Genomic DNA, 18608 nt, shown 5'->3' with positions numbered 1-18608 from the left:
GTAAGTGCTTATAAAGTGCATTTGTGTAGGATTCAGCAGTCGTACCTCTATTGTCTGTCTGCATGGGTGTCTTGAAGTTTGCCACTTCTGTCTTAAGAAGCGTGAAGTTGGCTTTGGAGAAATTTTTTACGGTTGTTTTCCTAATTTGGGGGGTGGGGGGGTGGGAGTGGGATGTGGATGTCTAGGGTGATTAGCTTGTGGTCGGATCTGACCAACGAGGAGCTGACCTTTGGTGTGGAACACTGGTCACCCATGTTGGTGATTGACCAGGTCCTAGGATATTGCTGCCCCTGGTGTGGGTGTGGATAAGTTGATCCAAGGCATTGGAATTGATGATTTCCATAAAGCGTTGAGCAAAAGAGTTGGTACATGAGTAGTTTTCCCAGTTAATGGTAGGGTAGTTGAAATCACCCATTGTTAGAGTGTTGGATTGTACCTTAATATTTTCCATTGTATCAAGAAAAGAGGAGTGGGAATCCTGGGGCATGGTGGGGGGTCTGTAGCAAGCTACAATCTAGATTGCGGTTTTGCCCAGAGTTAGTTGAACTTGTATAATCTCGGATGCATTATGCTGAGCAACTAGCTTGGAGGTGTGGATATCTTTAATGATTATGGACACGCCTCCACCTTTAGTGTTTCGGTTTGGTGGCTGAAAGGTGTGGTATGAATTATATCCTGGTAATGCAGGGGTGCTCTTTGGAGCTTTGAACCAGGTCTCTGTCACTGCACAGATGTCAGTGTTCTCCATTTTAAGGAGTGCCTCGAGTGATTGCATTTTGAGGTTTAGACTTCTAGCATTGAGTAGCATTACCCTCAGATTTTGCTTGCTTGTACCTGTCACGGTGGTGAACTTGTCATTTGAGCCTTGTCTGAAAAAGGCACTATAGGGGTGGCAAGAACCTTTGCCAGTGTCCGGAATCCCAAGGGCGACAGGTGCAGGCCATCTCTGGCAAAGCAGTGTGGTCTGTCGATCATGTCATCCCAGGCAGACAGATACTGGATTCCCTTAGAATGACACCAGAAGCTTAGCCAATTGTTAAAGTCAATCATTTTGTCCTTGTACTGTGGTGTTATTCTGGGTGATGGCAGGATGCTACTCAGGGCTTGGGTCATACCGGCCTAGGCTACAAGATCAGAGAGCTCCTCCATGTCTCTTTTCATGTAGTCTAGGGAGGTACATCTCAGGTCATTCACACCGACATGGACAATGACAGAGTCATATTTGTACTTGTTGTGGAGTGACCTGAGTACTTGCGTTATGTGGCGGATCCTGGCACCTGACAGGCAGCTGACAGTAACTTTTTCCTTGTTTAGCCTGGTGAGTGGAACATCAGTGTGCCTGACTATAGAGTCACCTATGCCTAGAGTGTTGGGTTCGTTATGCCTTATGGGCTGTAGTTGAGTGGCGCACTGAGTATGTGGGCTATGTGTCATTTGGGTTGTGTGTGGAGGTTGCTTGCATTTCTGCTTTGGAGATCTCTGTTGTTTGGGCAGATTAGTACTGAGAGCCTCCGCGAATGTAGGTGTGTGTTTTGTGGTTCTTTGTGTGTGTTTTGGTGGTGTAGGTTTTGAGGGACTATGTGATGAATGTGGTGCGGTGCAAGTGTTTACCTTTTCCTCTTGACTGTCTAGGCCAGTCTTTGGTAAAGAGAGATTTGCTTCCAGTTTGGCTATATAAGTGCATCCCTCACAGGTCGTAGTGTTGGGTGGTAGGAGGAGAGGGTTGCCTGTGTACATGAGGCAATTGCTGCATTGTCCTAAGATGCCCAGATTCATCAGGTAGACATGAGAAAACACAGGGAGCTGACCTTTAGACATGCCTGAATAGGTGCTTATTTATTAAGTACTAAAAACTGTTTTCCTCTAGACAAGTGAGGAAAGTTGAGTGCTGTAGTAATTTGTAACTTATTTAGTGCTTACAATGAGTTCTGAACAAGTGCTGAGATCAAAGAAACAGATGAGTGCTAAAACTAAAAAGCTGGCTAGTTGCAAGGGAAATTTTGAAAAACAGACTTTATGGCGCCAGGAATAGTTTAACCCCAGTTAAGTGTGGGAGGGGGGGGGGGCTTAGGAGTTCACAAACAGTCCTGGACACAGCAAATCCGTATCTGACCTGCCACAGGAAAGGGGGGGAAGCAAGCTTAGAATTTTTTTTTCCAGTAAAGTGGAAATGGAGAAAGTTGGAACAGAAGTTAATTCAACGTTAAGAATCTGAGTGGGTTGACCTTCATGAATGTTCTCTATTAGATTGAGTGAACTAATGACAGTAGACTGGGAGGAGTGTCACAGATCAAATGTACTGTATGGGCGGGCAACTGCAAGGCCACCAAGTATTACAGTTCCTAGCTGTAGCCACTAAATGAAAGCTTTAAACAGATCAAAGAGCAGACTCGAGAATGCTTTTAACAGAGAAAAATGCACAGAAACGTTCAGATAGAGCACTCACAAACAGAAAATACAACTCTCAGTATGAAAAGGCAGTTTACAGTTAATTAATGTTAAAACAGTTTAAAACAGTACATAAATGCAGTGAAACAATAAAATAAGCTTTGTAACGGTGCAAAAATATAGTAGATCAACTGTATAGCACAATTATAAGCATTTCAGAAGTGCAATTCAGTGAAATAAGTGTAAGAAATAACTTAGCCTGCTCTTGGAATCTTAAGGAATTTCCACTTATGCAATGCAATCCAGAGCCTGACAATACAAGCAGAACCTTTATAAAACACAGGGTTTATATAGCAGTAAGAATGGAAGAGTTGGTTCAGGGAGGAGGAAAGTTCTTTAATCATCATCTTCAAACTCTGCATTTAACTGCCTGGCTAATACTTTAAATCTTTCCCAACAGGTGGTTGGAAGTGCTTCATGAGGCCAGAAGGCCTAGCACCAAAAAATCCTATGCAGATAAATGGAAGAGATTTTGCTCTTGGATGCTGACTAAAGGAGAAGACTCTTCTCATCCTTCTCTTTCCCTCATTCTTAACTACCTAGCAGGACTGCTTAATGGTGGACTTTCCTTTTCTTCAATCAAAATTCACGCTTCAGCAATTTCGACTCATTGTTCTTTTGAGCACCCCATTTTTTCTCACCCCTTGATGAAACCGTTCCTGAGGGGGACTAGTAATCTTAGACCTCCCAGAAGAGCTCCTACTCCTGCTTGGGATCTTAATTTTGTCCTGGAAAAACTTACTCTGCCTCCCTTTGAACCAGCTGCCTGTGCAGATTTGAAGTTTCTATCCTGGAAGACTGCTTTTATTCTAGCTATTACTTCAGCTAGAAGGGTATCTGAGCTGCAAGCTTTAATGGCAGTAGAACATTTCTTTATTTTTCACTCAGCTCGAGTTTCCCTGAGAACTAATCCCCCCTTCATGCCTAAGGTAGTTTCTAGTTTAACCCTTAACCAGTCTATTCACCTGCCTACATTTTTGAAAAATCCCCAAAATAAAGGAGTTAAGGATTCTGCACTCTTGATGTGCATAGACAGCTGAGATTTTACTTAGGACTAAATCCTTTCGAAAATCTAAACAGTTGTTGGTTAGTTTTGCTCTTGGGGCTCAGGGTAAAGCTATTTCAAAACAAACGGTCTCCAAATGGATTGCTCATTGTATTAATTTGTGTTACCTGCAGCATGGGAAGGTTCCCCTTCAGGGTATTAGGACCCATTTTACTAGAGCAAGCCTCTACCTCTGCAACCTTTCTGAGAGGTGTACCTACTAAGGACATTCTAGAAGCAGCTACTTGGTCTTCTGTCCATACTTTCACAAAGCATTACAATCTACCTTTGTTTTCTAAATTCAGGGTTGGTTTTGTCTCTGCAGTTTTGCAGGGCCTTCTTACCAACCCTTAATCTGTGATCCTTCCTCCCCCTTTATCTTCTTCCTGGGCTTTGGGACTCAACCCATATGTGAGGACTGGAACAGTGAAACACGAAGAAAATAGTACATTTGTGTACACTTACCATAAATGTAGATGTTTGAGTGTATTCACTGTTGCAGTCCTGGTTTCCCACCCTCCATGCCTCCTTTTTTCCTAAGAGACAGACTATATACTTTTTTATTTTTTGTATGATATGTATCCAGGGTGCTACCTTCCTGGGTTAGACTTCTTTTGGGGGCTCCTGACAGTTAAGGCAAGAAAAACTGAGGAAATGGCGTCAGCTGCCTCCCTTTATACCTGAAGTTCTGACATCAGTTTTACATCTGGCGGCAGCTAGCGTCATATACCAAGGACTCTGGTATTCGGGCCGACTTGAGTGCTACCAGGAGCCGGATAACCTCATATGTGAGGACTGCAACAGTGAATACACTCTTAACATCTGAATTTATGTTAAGTGTACACAACTGTACTTTTTGCAGTTTGTTCATTCCTTCTTATTTTCTAGTTATGTTTACATTAGCATGGCGTCATTTCATCTGGAGCATCAGCAGAGAGCAGCTCATTGTAGGATAAGGGGGCTTGGGGTGGCCAGCCATTGGTTGTTGCTAAGTGAATGGCACTTAAAGCAACCACTCCAAGGGGATTTGGTTTCTGGAACAATGCCAACTAAATCTGTCATTCTGGCAAGTACATAACTTCTGTTTGTTATAACAGATGTCCTTCAAGGATGCATCTGCAGTCCTAACATATGGGTTGTCCTGCCTCAGGCAGCCCTTCGGTCGGCCGGATTCCAAAGTCTGGGTCTGGCCTCGGCTGATGTTGCACTTCACCCGACGTCATAGCTGCTGTGAATTGGGTATAAAGGCATCAGCCGACGCCATTTTCCTCAGTCTTTCTTGCCGCTGGTCCGAAGCAGAAGCTGTTCGCAAGTGCCGGTCGGTCAGAAACAGAGATTACTACTACCGAAGACTTCTAAAAAGCTAAGTACCCCGTTGGGGACTCTTTCTTGTCTCAGCCGATGTCAGTAAAAGTAAATAACTGTTTAACTTGTGGGAAACAAATACCTCATAAGGATTTCCACTCTTACTGCCTTCCTTGCTTAGGCCCAGACCACGACGTAGCAGCTTGTCTAGCCTGTGCTTCCTTCAACCGACAGACACTTAGACGTCGGTCGGAGTTTGCAGAGGAGTTTTTCGGCCCCGCTTTTGCTTACAACATGCCGTCGAGACTCCGACTTCACAATTAGCTAAAAAGCGTAAGGAAAAGGACCGACACTCCCGGTCCGCGATTTCGACCGAAACCACGGTTAAGCCAACCGCGAGTGTCTCGGTTTCGGCTGAAACAGAGTCCTCGGTTCTTCCTTCGGCCGAAAGCATGCCTCCTACAACCCAGGCCTCATCCAGCATGGCTGAATCTGCTACTGAATTTCCACCTGCTGTTGCAGGTTCTCAGGATTTATCAGATACTATTCCCTTAGACATATCTACTCCTGCACGTGGAGCTGCTAGGCCCCCTGCATCCATGTCTATCAAGGCTTTTTCTAGGGCTAAAGCAGCTAAATCTTCTAAGGCCTTGCCTGCTAAAACCCCCTCACACAGGCCTAGCTCTAGTACCCAAATGCTTAGCCTGGCAGAGGATCTCATTTCTTTGATCAGGGGATCCCAACTTCACCCTGACAGGGCCTCTCATCCCCCTCCAAAGAAGAGGCCTAGAGCAGAGCCCCCTGAGCCAGTTTCTACAGATTATTCCTCTGATGATTCAGAAAACTCAAATCCTCCAGAAGGCCCTTATTCTCCATATGAGGACTCTGACGCAGAAGACTCCATTCCTTCTGCCTCTCCTCCTGAGGAATTTTCTTTTGGGGAAACCTTGCATGCTATGAGAGAACAATTTCAATGGCAGGTCCAGGATTTTTCAGATTCTAGGAAAAGGCTTAGGACCTTTTTACATTTGCCACAGCATAGGCCTTTAGCCATTCCTCCAGTACTTACAGTTGTAGATGATGCATTTAATGATGCTTGTACTGCTCCTGACTCTTCCCCGGCCCTGCTAAGCCCGACAGATACTACAGGGTCCCGGACACACATTTTCACTTGTATAAGGCTCCTACTGCAGATCCTGAAACTATTTCACAGGGCCCCAAAGCTGTAGCAGCTGCCTCTGCCAAAACCCTCCCTCTGAAAGAGAATCTAGAGCATTAGAGAGATGGGGTAAAAAGTTTATACTTCTGCTACTCTTTCGCTAGGGCCTTAAACTGTCAATTCCACATGATTCAGTATCAGGAATTTTGTTAGATCAGCTAAATAAAACTGTCCTCTCCTGAACCTATAGACCGTAAGTCCCTTCAGGATTTGGTACATAACACTCAGCAGGTCAGTAATCATTCCTTAAAATGCGGCTATGATGCACTGGAGGCTTCCTTTAGATCAGCTATGACTGGTACAGTGATCAGAAGGCATGCATGGTTAAAAGAGCAATCCTTACCAGATCATGTAAAGTCAAAGCTCCTAGATGCTCCCATGGAAAAACACTGTTTGTTTGGCTCCCCTGCACAGCAAGTGTTAAAGAAGGTGGAAGAAAAAGCAAAATCTGTCCAAACAGTCAAGGATTTCTTACAGGTCCAGCCTCCGAGGTTTAGTAGGAATTGGCCTTCGAAGAATTGGTCCTTTCCAGACAACACCAGAGCACAGAGAGGCAGAAATAGGCGCCCAAGAGGCAGAGGTCAATCCAGAGGTGCCTACAGGGGACGTCAGTGGCAGCCTAACAACCAGAGAAGTACTGCCACAGATCCAGCCACTACCACTTCCACAGGACAGTCACAGTGACTTGGCTCTGATACCGCCTACCAGGGAACAACTAGAAGCACCCTTAGGCGGAAAGCTAGCCTTATTGTCAGTAAACTGGCATTACATTACAGGAGACAAATGGATTTTACAGACAATAGACAAAGGTTACAGGTTTCACTTCTATACTCTACCAAGGAAGAGAGGAATGCCAAACCTACCACCAAACCAAAAAACAAACGCTCTAGAACAAATCGACCACTTACTAAGGATGAGAGCTATAGAAAAGGTACCGTCTATGGAACAAGGACAAGGATTTTATTCCAGACTTTTCCTGGTACCAAGAAAGGAAAACCAATGGAGACCTGTTCTCGACTTGTCCGCTCTGAACACATATCTCATTGTTCCAAAATTCAAGATGCTGACCCTACAGCAACTTCTTCCCATGCTGGGCAAGGAGTCTTGGCTGGTGACTCTAGATCTCAAGGAGGCATACCTGTACGTCCCCATACGACCAGATTGCAGAAGATACCTCAGATTTCTTGCAGGATCAGAGCATTATCAATTCTCAGCATTGCCTTTTGGCTTATCTACTGCGCCCAGAGTATTCACGAAATGCCTGGCATCAGTAATTGCTCATTGCAGGCTTCAGGGAATTCAAATTTATCCATACCTGGACGACTGCCTGTTACAAGCGGACAACAAAAACAAATTAACAAAAGATTTGAGAAAGTTTATTCACCTATTGCAAGCCCTGGGATACACAGTCAACATAAAAAAGTCAAGGCTGATACCATCCCAAAGGATAACTTTCTTGGGTGCAGAACTGGACACATCAAATCAAATGGCATTCCTCACAGCAGAAAAGCAAAAGCAACTACCACTCTATTTCATGGCATTAACAACGCAGAACCAGCTTATAGCAAGGAAAGTCCTACAAGCCCTGGGTTACATGGCATCCTGCATAATATTGATTCCACATGCCAGACTACATATGAGGAAGTTGCAATGGTACCTAAGGAATTTATGGTCTCAGCACAAGCACAGCTTAGAAGCCCAAATTCCAATAATTCCATGCCTGAAGCAAGAATTCCAGTGGTGGGCTCAGGCCTGTCAATTGAACAAAGGACTGCTTTTCCACAGCCCTCACCCAAGCCAGACTATCACCACGGACGCCTCAGACCTTGGTTGGGGGGCACACATGGTGGACAAGTGCATACAAGGCTTATGGACACAAGACCAGCTGAACCTACACTTAAATCAAAAAGAGATGCTGGCAGTAAAACAGGCAATTCAGACATTCAGACCGTTTCTTCGACAAGGTCATTTGCTGATAAGGACGGACAACACCACAGTTATGTGGTATATCAACAAACAGGGAGGCACACATTCATATCCTCTATGCCGGATGGCAATGGACCTCTGGAATGTGGCCCTGAACCTCAACATTTAGCTCCAGGCCATATTTGTGCCAGGAAAAAAATATACTAGCAGACATCTTAAGCAGAACTACCATGGATGCCCACGAATGGATGCTGCATCCAGACATCTTCAAATCCATTACAAAGAAATGGGGACTACCAGAAATAGACCTGTTCGCATCCCCACACAACCACCAATTGAGAAAATTCTGCACAAGGACATACCACCCACTTGCTTGGAAGGTGGACTCCCTATCCTTCAGTTGGGAAAACCTGACAGCATATGCATTCCCACCTCTTCTTTTGATGCACAAAGTGCTACTGAAGATCAAAGAAGATCACCCAAGGATCATCCTGATAGCTCCAGACTGGCCGAGGCAGCATTGGTACCCGCTACTGAGGAGTATGTCTCTGGCACACGCATGGCCTCTACCTCTAGTTCCTTTACTGCTAACACAGAACAACTTCAAAATCCTGCATCCAAACTTGAAAACACTCCAGCTAGCTGCTTGGAACATTACATAAAACAAAATAACCCAGATTTATCTCAAAGGGTTAAAGACATTATCCTGGAGGCTCGCAGACCCTCCACAAGGAAAACTTATTCAGCAAAATGGAAAAGATACCTCATTTGGAGTGCAGCAAAAGGAGAAAATGTATCATTGGCAAACATAGCTAACATCCTGGAATATTTAGCAGAGCTTTTCCACAATGGCCTGTCTTACTCCTCCATTAAGATTCATGCATCAGCAATTTCAGCAGAATACAACATGGATCCTCCAGTCTTCTCTCATCCTCTACTCAGGCAGTTTCTGAGAGGAATTAAAATGTAAAGCCTCCAAGAAAGCCACCTTTGCCTACATGGGACCTGAACTTTGTGCTAGAAAAGTTAACACTTCCCCCTTTGAACCAGCAGCAACAGCAGAATTACAGTTCTTATCTTGGAAAACTGCTTTCCTGCTTGCAATCACTTCAGCAAGAAGGGTTTCTGAATTACAGGCATTAATGGCAGTACAGCCCTTCCTTATCTTCCATCAGGATAGAGTGTCCTTGAGAACTAATCCTACTTTTATGCCAAAGGTGGTCTCGAGGGTATCATTAAACCAAGCAATCCACCTACCAACATTCTTCCCCAACCCACAGAACAGGGGGGAAAGACTACTGCATACCTTGGATGTGCACAGGCAATTGCTACTACCTGGACAGAACCAAGAACAATAGAAAAACTGACCAGCTTCTGGTAGCATATGCAACAGGAATGGAAGGAAAAGCAATTTCAAAACAGACAATCTCAAAATGGATAGGAAATTGCATTAGATTTTGTTACTCTTTTCATGGAAAGACAACTCCAGAAAACATCAGACCTCACTCCACAAGGGCTACAGCCACTACTACAGCTTTCTTACGAGGAGTGGCTACCAAAGACATTTTAGAGGCTGCTACTTGGAGCTCCGTGCATACATTTGCCAAGCATTATAATCTACCTTTATACTCCAGATCCCGAGCAGGTTTTGCCACTGCTGTTTTGCAAGGGATCTTAACTACACCATAATCTTCTTAGTGCCTCCTCCCCAGTTTGGCTATGGTATTCTACCCATATGTTAGGACTGCAGATGCATCCTTGAAGGACATAGTACAGTTTTGTACCTACCATAAATGTAGATGTCCGAGAGGTATGCATCTGCAGTCAGGATTACCCACCCTCCTTCCCTCTGTGGTACTCCTAGGGTATTTGCCCATCTTGTAGCTAGCTGGGGGAATCTATTATGGTGTATTTGTTTGTGTATATGTATATACATGTTTATTTTTATTTGCTCTCTACTGTTTGGAATCATTTGCATTTATCCAAATTTAGCCTTCCTAGAGGGCACCTGGCATCTGGGGCAAGAAACACTGAGGAAAATGGCGTCAGCTGATGCCTTTATACCCAATTGACAGCAGCTATGACGTCGGGTGAAGTGCGACATCAGCCGAGGCCAGACCCAGACTTTGGAATCCGGCCGACCGAAGGGCTGCCTGAGGCAGGACAACCCATATGTTAGGACTGCAGATGCATACCTCTCGGACATCTACATTTATGGTAGGTACAAAACTGTACTTTTCCCAGCACTAACAATGGTGGATAGAATATTTACTGAGTTCAATAATTGTCTGTTCATTGGTATGATTGGTGTACTTTGGATACTGTTAGCAGTCTTTAAATACCATTCCTTTTCTTTCATTTCCAGATTCCTGCTTTCATTTTTTTTATTGTTTTTATTCCAGCATGCAAAGGCTTTCAGTTATGGCATCCAGTTGAACTGTAATGTAGCACTGCAACCACTTGTTTTCAAATGCTGTAAGCACCCAGATTTGGTTTACAGTCTTAGCTTTGGTAACTGAAGACCTGTCCTGGAGGTCAATGTTTGGACTCTGATGTGCTCACTTGTTCCCCTTTTCGAAAGTGCTGCTCTCACTGGCTGTAGTCTTCATTCACACATCTTCTCGGATGGAAAGTTTTCCATAGTCTTCCATTCTTATGTGCTGCCACCAGTCCTTCACTAGCAAAGACATATTCCTGAGTCCTAGTTCCAAATTTGCAACGCAACACATATTTTTCCCTATGTTAGCAGGTGTATAAATTGTTGTAGTTTCTCACAGTGTAATTCATGGTTCTAATTCCCTTTAAGCTGTACACACCTGGCCTGCCTTTGCATTGTAAACTCTTTGATATCCTATTGGAGAGAAATGTGTTGCTAATGCTTTTCCTGTTACGCTGGGCCTTTGCAGTTCTGAGTGATCCCTGCTGTAATCTGTTTTTCAGTCCAGGTCCAAGTGCTTGCTTTTCCATAGCATGGCATTCTTTCTATTTACTTGTCTTGAAGGAGGCTAAAGTATGCATGAGTTAGAAAGGTGACCGATTTCTAAGCTTTATTGTCATGGCTACATATGTGTTTAAACGATGATGTTACTTTAAAAAAAAAAAAAAAAAGCTGCACTGACGCACTTGAGGTTAGCGGGTCGACTTTTGTTGTGCTTAGTATGTTGGTCATGACTACCCAGTATTGCTGTACTGTAGTTCGTATGGGTTTCTTACCTAAATTTGAACCATATCACAGGCACCTATGTGTATGGCAGCATTTACTTTTTGTGTGGTGCTGCTAGTTTCTACACAGGTCAGACCCCACCATTCAGCCTTGAGATATGCTAGAAGACTTTTGTTTATACTAAGTTTAGTTCATTCTTACATTACTGACTTAACCCAGTGCATGATTGCTGGAGAGCTGGGCCTTTCTGGCATTCCTGTGGTACAGTCAGAGAAGCAAACCTAGATGGGACAGCAACCCCTTACAGAGTTCTTGTTATATCTATACACATGAGCGTGGATATCTGTGTGCACACACACACACACACACACACACACACACACACACACACACACACACACACACACCTGCACCTCAGCTTGTTGGTTACCATATTACCAATGGCACATCACTGGGATGAGGGTTAAGGGCACATGGCAGAACCATGCAGCTATAGTGCGGGAGTGTAGACTCCAGACACAAGTACATAAACTGAGATGTGAACTGAAGAGTGAAATGCTGTAAGACAGCAGTGGTAGCAAATGTACTTCTGTGCCACCCTGTTTGTAACAAGTTGCTTCCCCGTTTGTTTTTCAGCATGTGGTCTTTCTGTCCATTTTGAGGTTTCACAGCATTTTCTCATGTTCTACATTTGTTTTTTCATTTATTGTCGACTCTAGTAAGTTTGTAGAATATTCTGGACCTGAGAAATGTTTTTTTGATTTCCTCTTTAGTGTACTGCTTTTGTCATGTCTGTGTTTTTATGCTTTAATTTTGCTTTTAAAGTTATTCATTTTAAGATGGGTATGTAGCATATGTTACATAATGCAGTTAGACTGATTCCAGTCTACCTCTGCACATTATGAAGCAGAAGCCCAAACACTGTAAATTAGAAGCATCTCTGCTGCAGCAGTGTGAGAAATATCTTAATCTCCTCTTGCATTTTGAGCCAGATAGCTTCGTGAAATATGGGTAACCACACAAGCGAGTTTTTTGTTTTAGCATCAGTGATACAGATTCCATTGGTCTGGACAGTTTGTACATTAGCAAGAGCACATTTCTCATCCTAGATAGGTGTGTGATTGTAAAGTAGACAGAATGTTTTATGTGGTGACTTAGGTTGGTAACGACCATGACTTCCAGTGTTTCAGGCATTGAAGATGTGGAAAGTTGTTTGTCAGAAAGGTTACTTGTCTGTCACCTTATGCAAGTAAACTTTCTGATCCTCCGATTGTTTCTTTTTCAGAATGTTGGATGTTGTCATTCTCAACATATGCACAGCCAGATGTAATAGATGCATATCTTATGGCAGGGTAATTTACTCTACCGGAGTATTTCTTGAATCCTAAGCCTTTTCACGCCTCTTCGCCATTTGCATGGAATTGGTATTACAGAGCACATATCCTGGTATTATTTATAGTAATAGTAGGCTTCTTGTGTTTTATTCAAACAGGCATCACCAGTGGTGAAGATAACTACTGTGACTTTCAAGACTGTCAGTAGAATGCCAGATGCTAAAACAGCAAATGTGTAATATTTAGATAATATTTAAATTTAAAAAATGTCTTAACAGGGTTTATAAACCTGATTCACCGCCACTGCAAGAACTGTGGATCCTGTCGGGTTAGTGATGTTGTCATAAGCATGACTCATGAAAGCAATCACCCTTGTACTAGTGTAGTGGTTGGCTTGTGTCCTACTTTGAAAACTGCACTGCATACTGATGATGCATGTTGTGTTCCATGCACAAAGAGCAGTTAGATATGAACTGCGTTGTAAGAAGAGCAGGTTTCATATCAGGTAGCCTGTACGTCCTGTAAAGATGCATCTGGTATCTGGTATGAGGAGGTCGATCCTAGTACTGGTAGGCATTGGAACAGCTTAGCATATAAAACTTTCTCCGGCTGTTTTAAGTCCCTTCCCTGTCCTAAAATGCACTGTATGCTGTTTCTCTTCATATCTCTGCCACCATACTTTGACATATGAATACAAACTTTGGTTACCGGTTTCTTACTTTGTACTAAAAGTTTGGGCAAGATTTTATTTATTTTATTTTATTTTATTTAACATTTGTTAACCGGGAAAGTCCGACTTGGAACGAAGCCAATTTTCAGCGGAGGCCCGGGGAGGAAGGCTCCAGATGCATGTCTTTGTAACGAGGGAGTAAACCGGAGCACCCGGAGGAAACCCACACGAACGCAGGGAGGACATGCAGACTCCACACAGAAGGCACCCCAGCCGAGAATCGAACCAGAGAACCTCTTGCTGTGAGGCGACAACGCTACCGCTGCACCACTGCGCCGTCCAAAGATATCTTTGCTTGCCTCATTATGATTCACTCCGTTTTCACTGTTAATCAGGATAAACTTGTTTTATATGAGTGGAGTTCTTTCAATACATTTTGGCCTTTTTTTCTTGTTCCTGTTTAAAGGTTAAAAATAGTTTTGATTATTCTAGACTTTTCACTTGTGTGTGCTGTATTGGCACTTTTTTGACAACAGTGAGTCTTGTTTTTGTTGGGCTCCTGACCATAACTGTTGTCAGAACAGGCCATTAATTTAGAAATTATAGCTGGTGGAACAAAATCTTGCCTAAGACAGAGACATGACTGTTGTGTGTACTACTTGAGAGGTACACGATGTCTACAAAGAACTCTTCAGCACGATGACAGCACTCAAGTCACTCAGTCACAAGTACCGGTATGACTCTGTTTGTGGGACATTTACTACTAGTACTCTTCAAGACAAAAGAAACCAGTTAAATCTGTGTATGTTTGAATGAATTGCTTTTTGTTCTGGGCCATCCAGGCGTTTTCCTATTAAGATCATGTGATTTCTTCCTCTAAGTCACTGGAATCCAAGCCTCTGACCTCAACTGCACTAACTACAAAGCCTCAAAGAAGTTGTCGTCAAAGTATTTAGTAGCTCACTAGTTATAAATTCCATTTTGGCAGCTAGAGAATTTCTGGAATCATGAAATTGAAACCAGCTTGTTTGAAAGGTTCTTCAATTACTTTTTTTCCTTGAGTTTTATTACATCAGGGTTAAGGATGCCTTTTTGATGGCAAAGAAAGGACTGTGCTCATACCTCATCTGGTTCTGTGAGGGATAGTGGTAGTTAAGCTTTATTATCCCTCAAGCCTGTGTTTAACTGTCTTCACTGATCTTATCAGTGCTGGTTTTGAGTTTGCTGGCATCACCTCTTTCAGTATCTGTCAATGTCTTGAGTTCACATTTTCTGTTTTTGGTGGCGTATGCCTTGGTGCCAGTAATTCTGCTGTTAACCCTGCCCTCAGTTTCAGTTGTTTTGTCACTGTCATTGCCAATTTTCAGGGACCTGGCAGCTCCAGTATGGGCTGCAGTTCCAAAATGGATGTCAGCTGTTTACATGTCTGTTCTTGTATGCCCAATTCTGCAGCAGTCTGTGCTAGGGATATTTTCACTAAGTCAGCAGTCATCCAGTTTGATTCCAGACTTGCAAGCTTCTTTACAATGGATGTTCCTTGTTGCTGCAGTGACTGTCATTGTGCTATAGGGAGTTCTTCTCTTCAGTGTCTGCCTTTCTACCTGTCATGAAGGAAGGCCCTTTACAGTATCCTACTGCAGTGTTAGACAGTAAACTTTCATGTTCTTGTCAGCCCCCCACCCACAAAAGACGCACAAAGGAAACATTGATTCTCCAGGAGTTTCCATCTCAAGATATTGAAGAGAACAGAGTCTCTTGTATCCCACAGTTTTGAGAAAGTGTTAAGAAACTTAGATGAGAAATGGCTCACAGACTCTGTCCTCCCCATGACAGATGATATAAAGGCCTTTTCAGTCCATCCTGCAATGCTGTTGTGTGGCCATTGACTAGTGGTCATGGTGAAAGTGGTTATTGATGTGGCATAGGAAAACCCAGACATGGTGGTTCCAGTTTCCATAAAAGCAAGTTGGATCCTCTGTTTACCCAGTGATTGGAACTTTTGCTTGGAGAATTTTAAGCCAGATCAATTGTAGCAACAGTTCCTCTTAAGAATTGCACTTCTCTAGAACTTTATGGCCAACACTGGATAAAAAATTTGGGACAGTGGATCATTTTGTGCAATGACATTTGTTTTATGCATCCTCCACTTTTCTGTAGAGGATGCTGAAAAACTTAAGCTGATAAATAGAGTTCCATGAAGACCTGGTGTATAAGAACCATCATTCACTTATGCAGGTGTCTGATGGACTGATTTTAAGAACAAAATATCCTAATCAGCAGCTCTTTCTTCATATTGAACCTCAGGATAAGCATGACTTAAAATGCTGCAAAAGATCCTTTCTGAGTTTGCAGGGTCTAGCAGTTTCCATTTGGAGTATACTTGGCTATAGCTCATTGATTTAATGGAGAACAAGGTGATGTGAATTCCTGTTTCCAGGGACCCTATATTTTTGAGCTAGAACTTAGACACACTTGGAATCATGGCAAAAAAAGACAAGATGCATTTGGTTGGTGGCGTCATATTCCAGCTATCTCAGTACTCCAAGATAGAGGAGCCCATGCTAGATATGTTTCAGGATGGGCATCAGTATATGAATAAGTAGTCTGGAAGAAACCCCAAAATACTGGTCAGTTACCAGAAAGGTTGAGCACCAGAAGAAAATGTCCTGTGCTTCAGCATTCCTGAGGTCTTTCCTGAGACTCCTACTGTGGAGGTAGTTGGGAGCTGTTTGTCATTCCTCCTTCCTGCCTGGCTTGCAATCACAGAAGTCAGGTAGATTTGGAGAATAATATTCAGAGGGTACAACTTTCCATTCCACACTTGCTGGTATCTACAGTTAACCCCCCCCCTTCATTTATTCCGGTAGTCCCAGTGTCCCTGTTCATCGCAAGGATCTAACTGCTCCTCCTTCTTCTGAGGACTTCTAGTGAGCTAGCACTGCCATGGCTCTGAAGGGTGTCGGAGGGGCAGGGAGTGTGCTGGCAACTGCTTCTGCTGTTGGGGCAGGGATTCTAGTATGACTTACCTTTGTTTCCCCAATCACCACCTTTACGTTGGTTGACAGCATCCAAGGATTACTGCCCAATATGGACTACTTCTCTCCTTAGGGTGTGTCTTCAAATGTCCCTCACTCTGATGGGCCATTCTCTCCCTGACAGCACTTCAGACACTTGAGCCACGAATTGAACTAGGGTGGCGTGGGTTGTAGTTAGAGGTGCATCCCTCTATGCCACAGTGCTGCATCTGGCATCCACATTCTTTGTCCTTACATAACATCCCACCCTCTAACAAACATGCATCAAGAAGAGAGGTCTTAGTTAACAGGGTAGCTGAACCAGTTTGAGGACCCTTTTCATCTATTATGTGAGTCCGTGAAGTGAATTATCTGAATAAAACTGACAGTATCATAATAGACTACGAGCATCACTTGAGCACAGCAGCAGTATAAAATAGCTGTTTTATATAGTACACTTTTAATACCGAGTGTAATGGGATGACACCCATCAAGATGTCTTATAAATGTGTAATGTGGAATGAGGTATAGCAACAAGAATTCGCATAGCTTGTGGTAGTGCACACTACATGTGGTCAGGTATATACGCATTTAGTCGAGCTATAGTGAAAGTAGACTAAACATGGTTTAGATGTTAGACTTTATTTGATAAGCTTAGGCCTGAGCTAAGCAAACTGTACCTGATGTGTGCCTTAGAATTACAAATGTTAGCATGCATATGCAGAATATGAAGGTGAATTGATGATGGAAGTTGAGTTTTTGTGCAGCAGTTAGGCAAATGGCGAAAGTAATCTGACATGACCTTTTACCAAAGGAGCCTTGCATGTCAGGTACCTCCAAACTAGAAAGAGTTAGCATATTGCTCCATGTTCTTTAGTGCCAAAGGAAACATAAGAACCCAGACTTCTAGATTTAAGTGGTCTAAATAATTTCATTCCCTAAGGAAACCTTTTGGATAGTTGTAGTGCACTTATTTCTCCTTTGCTTATCTAAAGGAGACTGGATGTAATCTTTTTGACTTCCAGGATGCCTACTTTCCTTACTGTGATTGTTAAGGAATCCAGGAGGTTTCTCTTCTGGGTTGGAGCTAGTTGCTACCATTTCTGGACTCTTCAATTTAGGCTCATCTCACACCCCCAGACTTCTCATCATGAACACACCCACAAAAACAACCATAGAAAGGCTGAGTGGAGCAAAGATTTTCCTTACCTGGATGACTAGCACCTAGCTGCTTCTTTTCAAAGCATAGTTGTGGCTCTGGGGTTTCATTGCCTGCAGTGTTGGATACCTTAACATGTAGAGCTCATCTTACAGGTAGAGTTCAGTCTCTCCAGCAGAGGATTTCTCTACCATTGAACTCCCAAGTCAGAATACACTCATCTTTCTTAAAATTCTGGGTCTTTTGGAAATTAAAGAAAAATCGCTCTGCAAATATGGCAGGTGCAAATGGCCAAGCCAAAGTAAACTCAAACAAAGAAACAGCCAGCACCAATTGGTAGAACCATACCTAAATTTATTATGGCAATTCCATCAAAGTAGTGTGAAGACACAATACACAAAATACATTCAGACCAGTTTCTGCATAATCTGCCTTCCTCAGTGAAAACACAAACCCAAATAACAGAGGCTTTAAATACAAATGGTCACAGACCCAAAATAACCCTCATTGGCTAATTATAGTTGCTCATTTAATCCATGTTAAACAAACCCCCCTAATTTAATTATCCAGCTCCTTTCTTTTTGATTCAAGATTGTATGCCAACCCATTTTAGTAATTCTGTTCCCCTTGACATGATCAATTATGACACATTTAAACTGTGCTGTAGCATGTTTAATTTTATGTTTGTATAAGGAACTGGGCATCCTTTTATTCCTGATGTCACTCAAATGTTCAGATATGTGAATATGTAAAGACCTGGAGGTTTGACCAACGTAAAAGGCAGATCAAGAACAAATTGCCAAGTATACAAGCCAATCAGTACTGCAATTCCCACAAAATCTGAGGATATAAACCTTCGATGTATTTAAAGTAGTAAATTGTTTAGATTTGAGTATATATTTACACAAAGAACATGGCCACAAGGTGTACAGCCAGTCAGTTTATCACCAAGCAACATAAAAGGATGTCCAGTTCTTTATATAAACATATAATTAAACATACTACAGCACAGTTTAAATTTGTCATAATTGATCATATCGGGGGAACAGAATTACTAAAGTGGGTTGGCATACTATCTTGAATCAAAAAGAAAGGAGCTGGATAACTAAATTAGGGGGTTTGTTTAACCCTGGATTAAATGAGCAACTATAATTAGCCAATGAGGGTTTTTTGTGTCTGTGACCATTTGTATTTAAAGCCTCTGTTATTTGGTTTTGTATTTTCACTGAAGAAGGCAGATTATGCCGAAACTGGTCTGAATGTATTTTGTGTATTGTGTCTTCACACTATGATGGAGTTGCCATAATAAATTTAGGTATGGTTCT

The 18608-nt window shown here is 42.7% G+C and overlaps 1 protein-coding gene across 3 annotated transcripts in view; it reads left to right on the top strand.

Annotated features, from left to right (window-relative positions):
- The window catches only part of FPGS (folylpolyglutamate synthase), a 1649361-nt gene that overhangs the window by 668900 nt on the left and 961853 nt on the right, over positions 1-18608 (top strand). The gene's annotated exons all lie outside the window — the stretch shown is intronic.

Source organism: Protopterus annectens, chromosome 16.part0, assembly GCF_019279795.1.
Source record: "Protopterus annectens isolate FY-2018-M chromosome 16.part0, PAN1.0, whole genome shotgun sequence".
NCBI lineage: Eukaryota > Metazoa > Chordata > Ceratodontiformes > Protopteridae > Protopterus > Protopterus annectens.
Note: the sequence above shows the minus strand (reverse complement) of the source record. Positions and strands in the feature narration are given on the sequence as shown.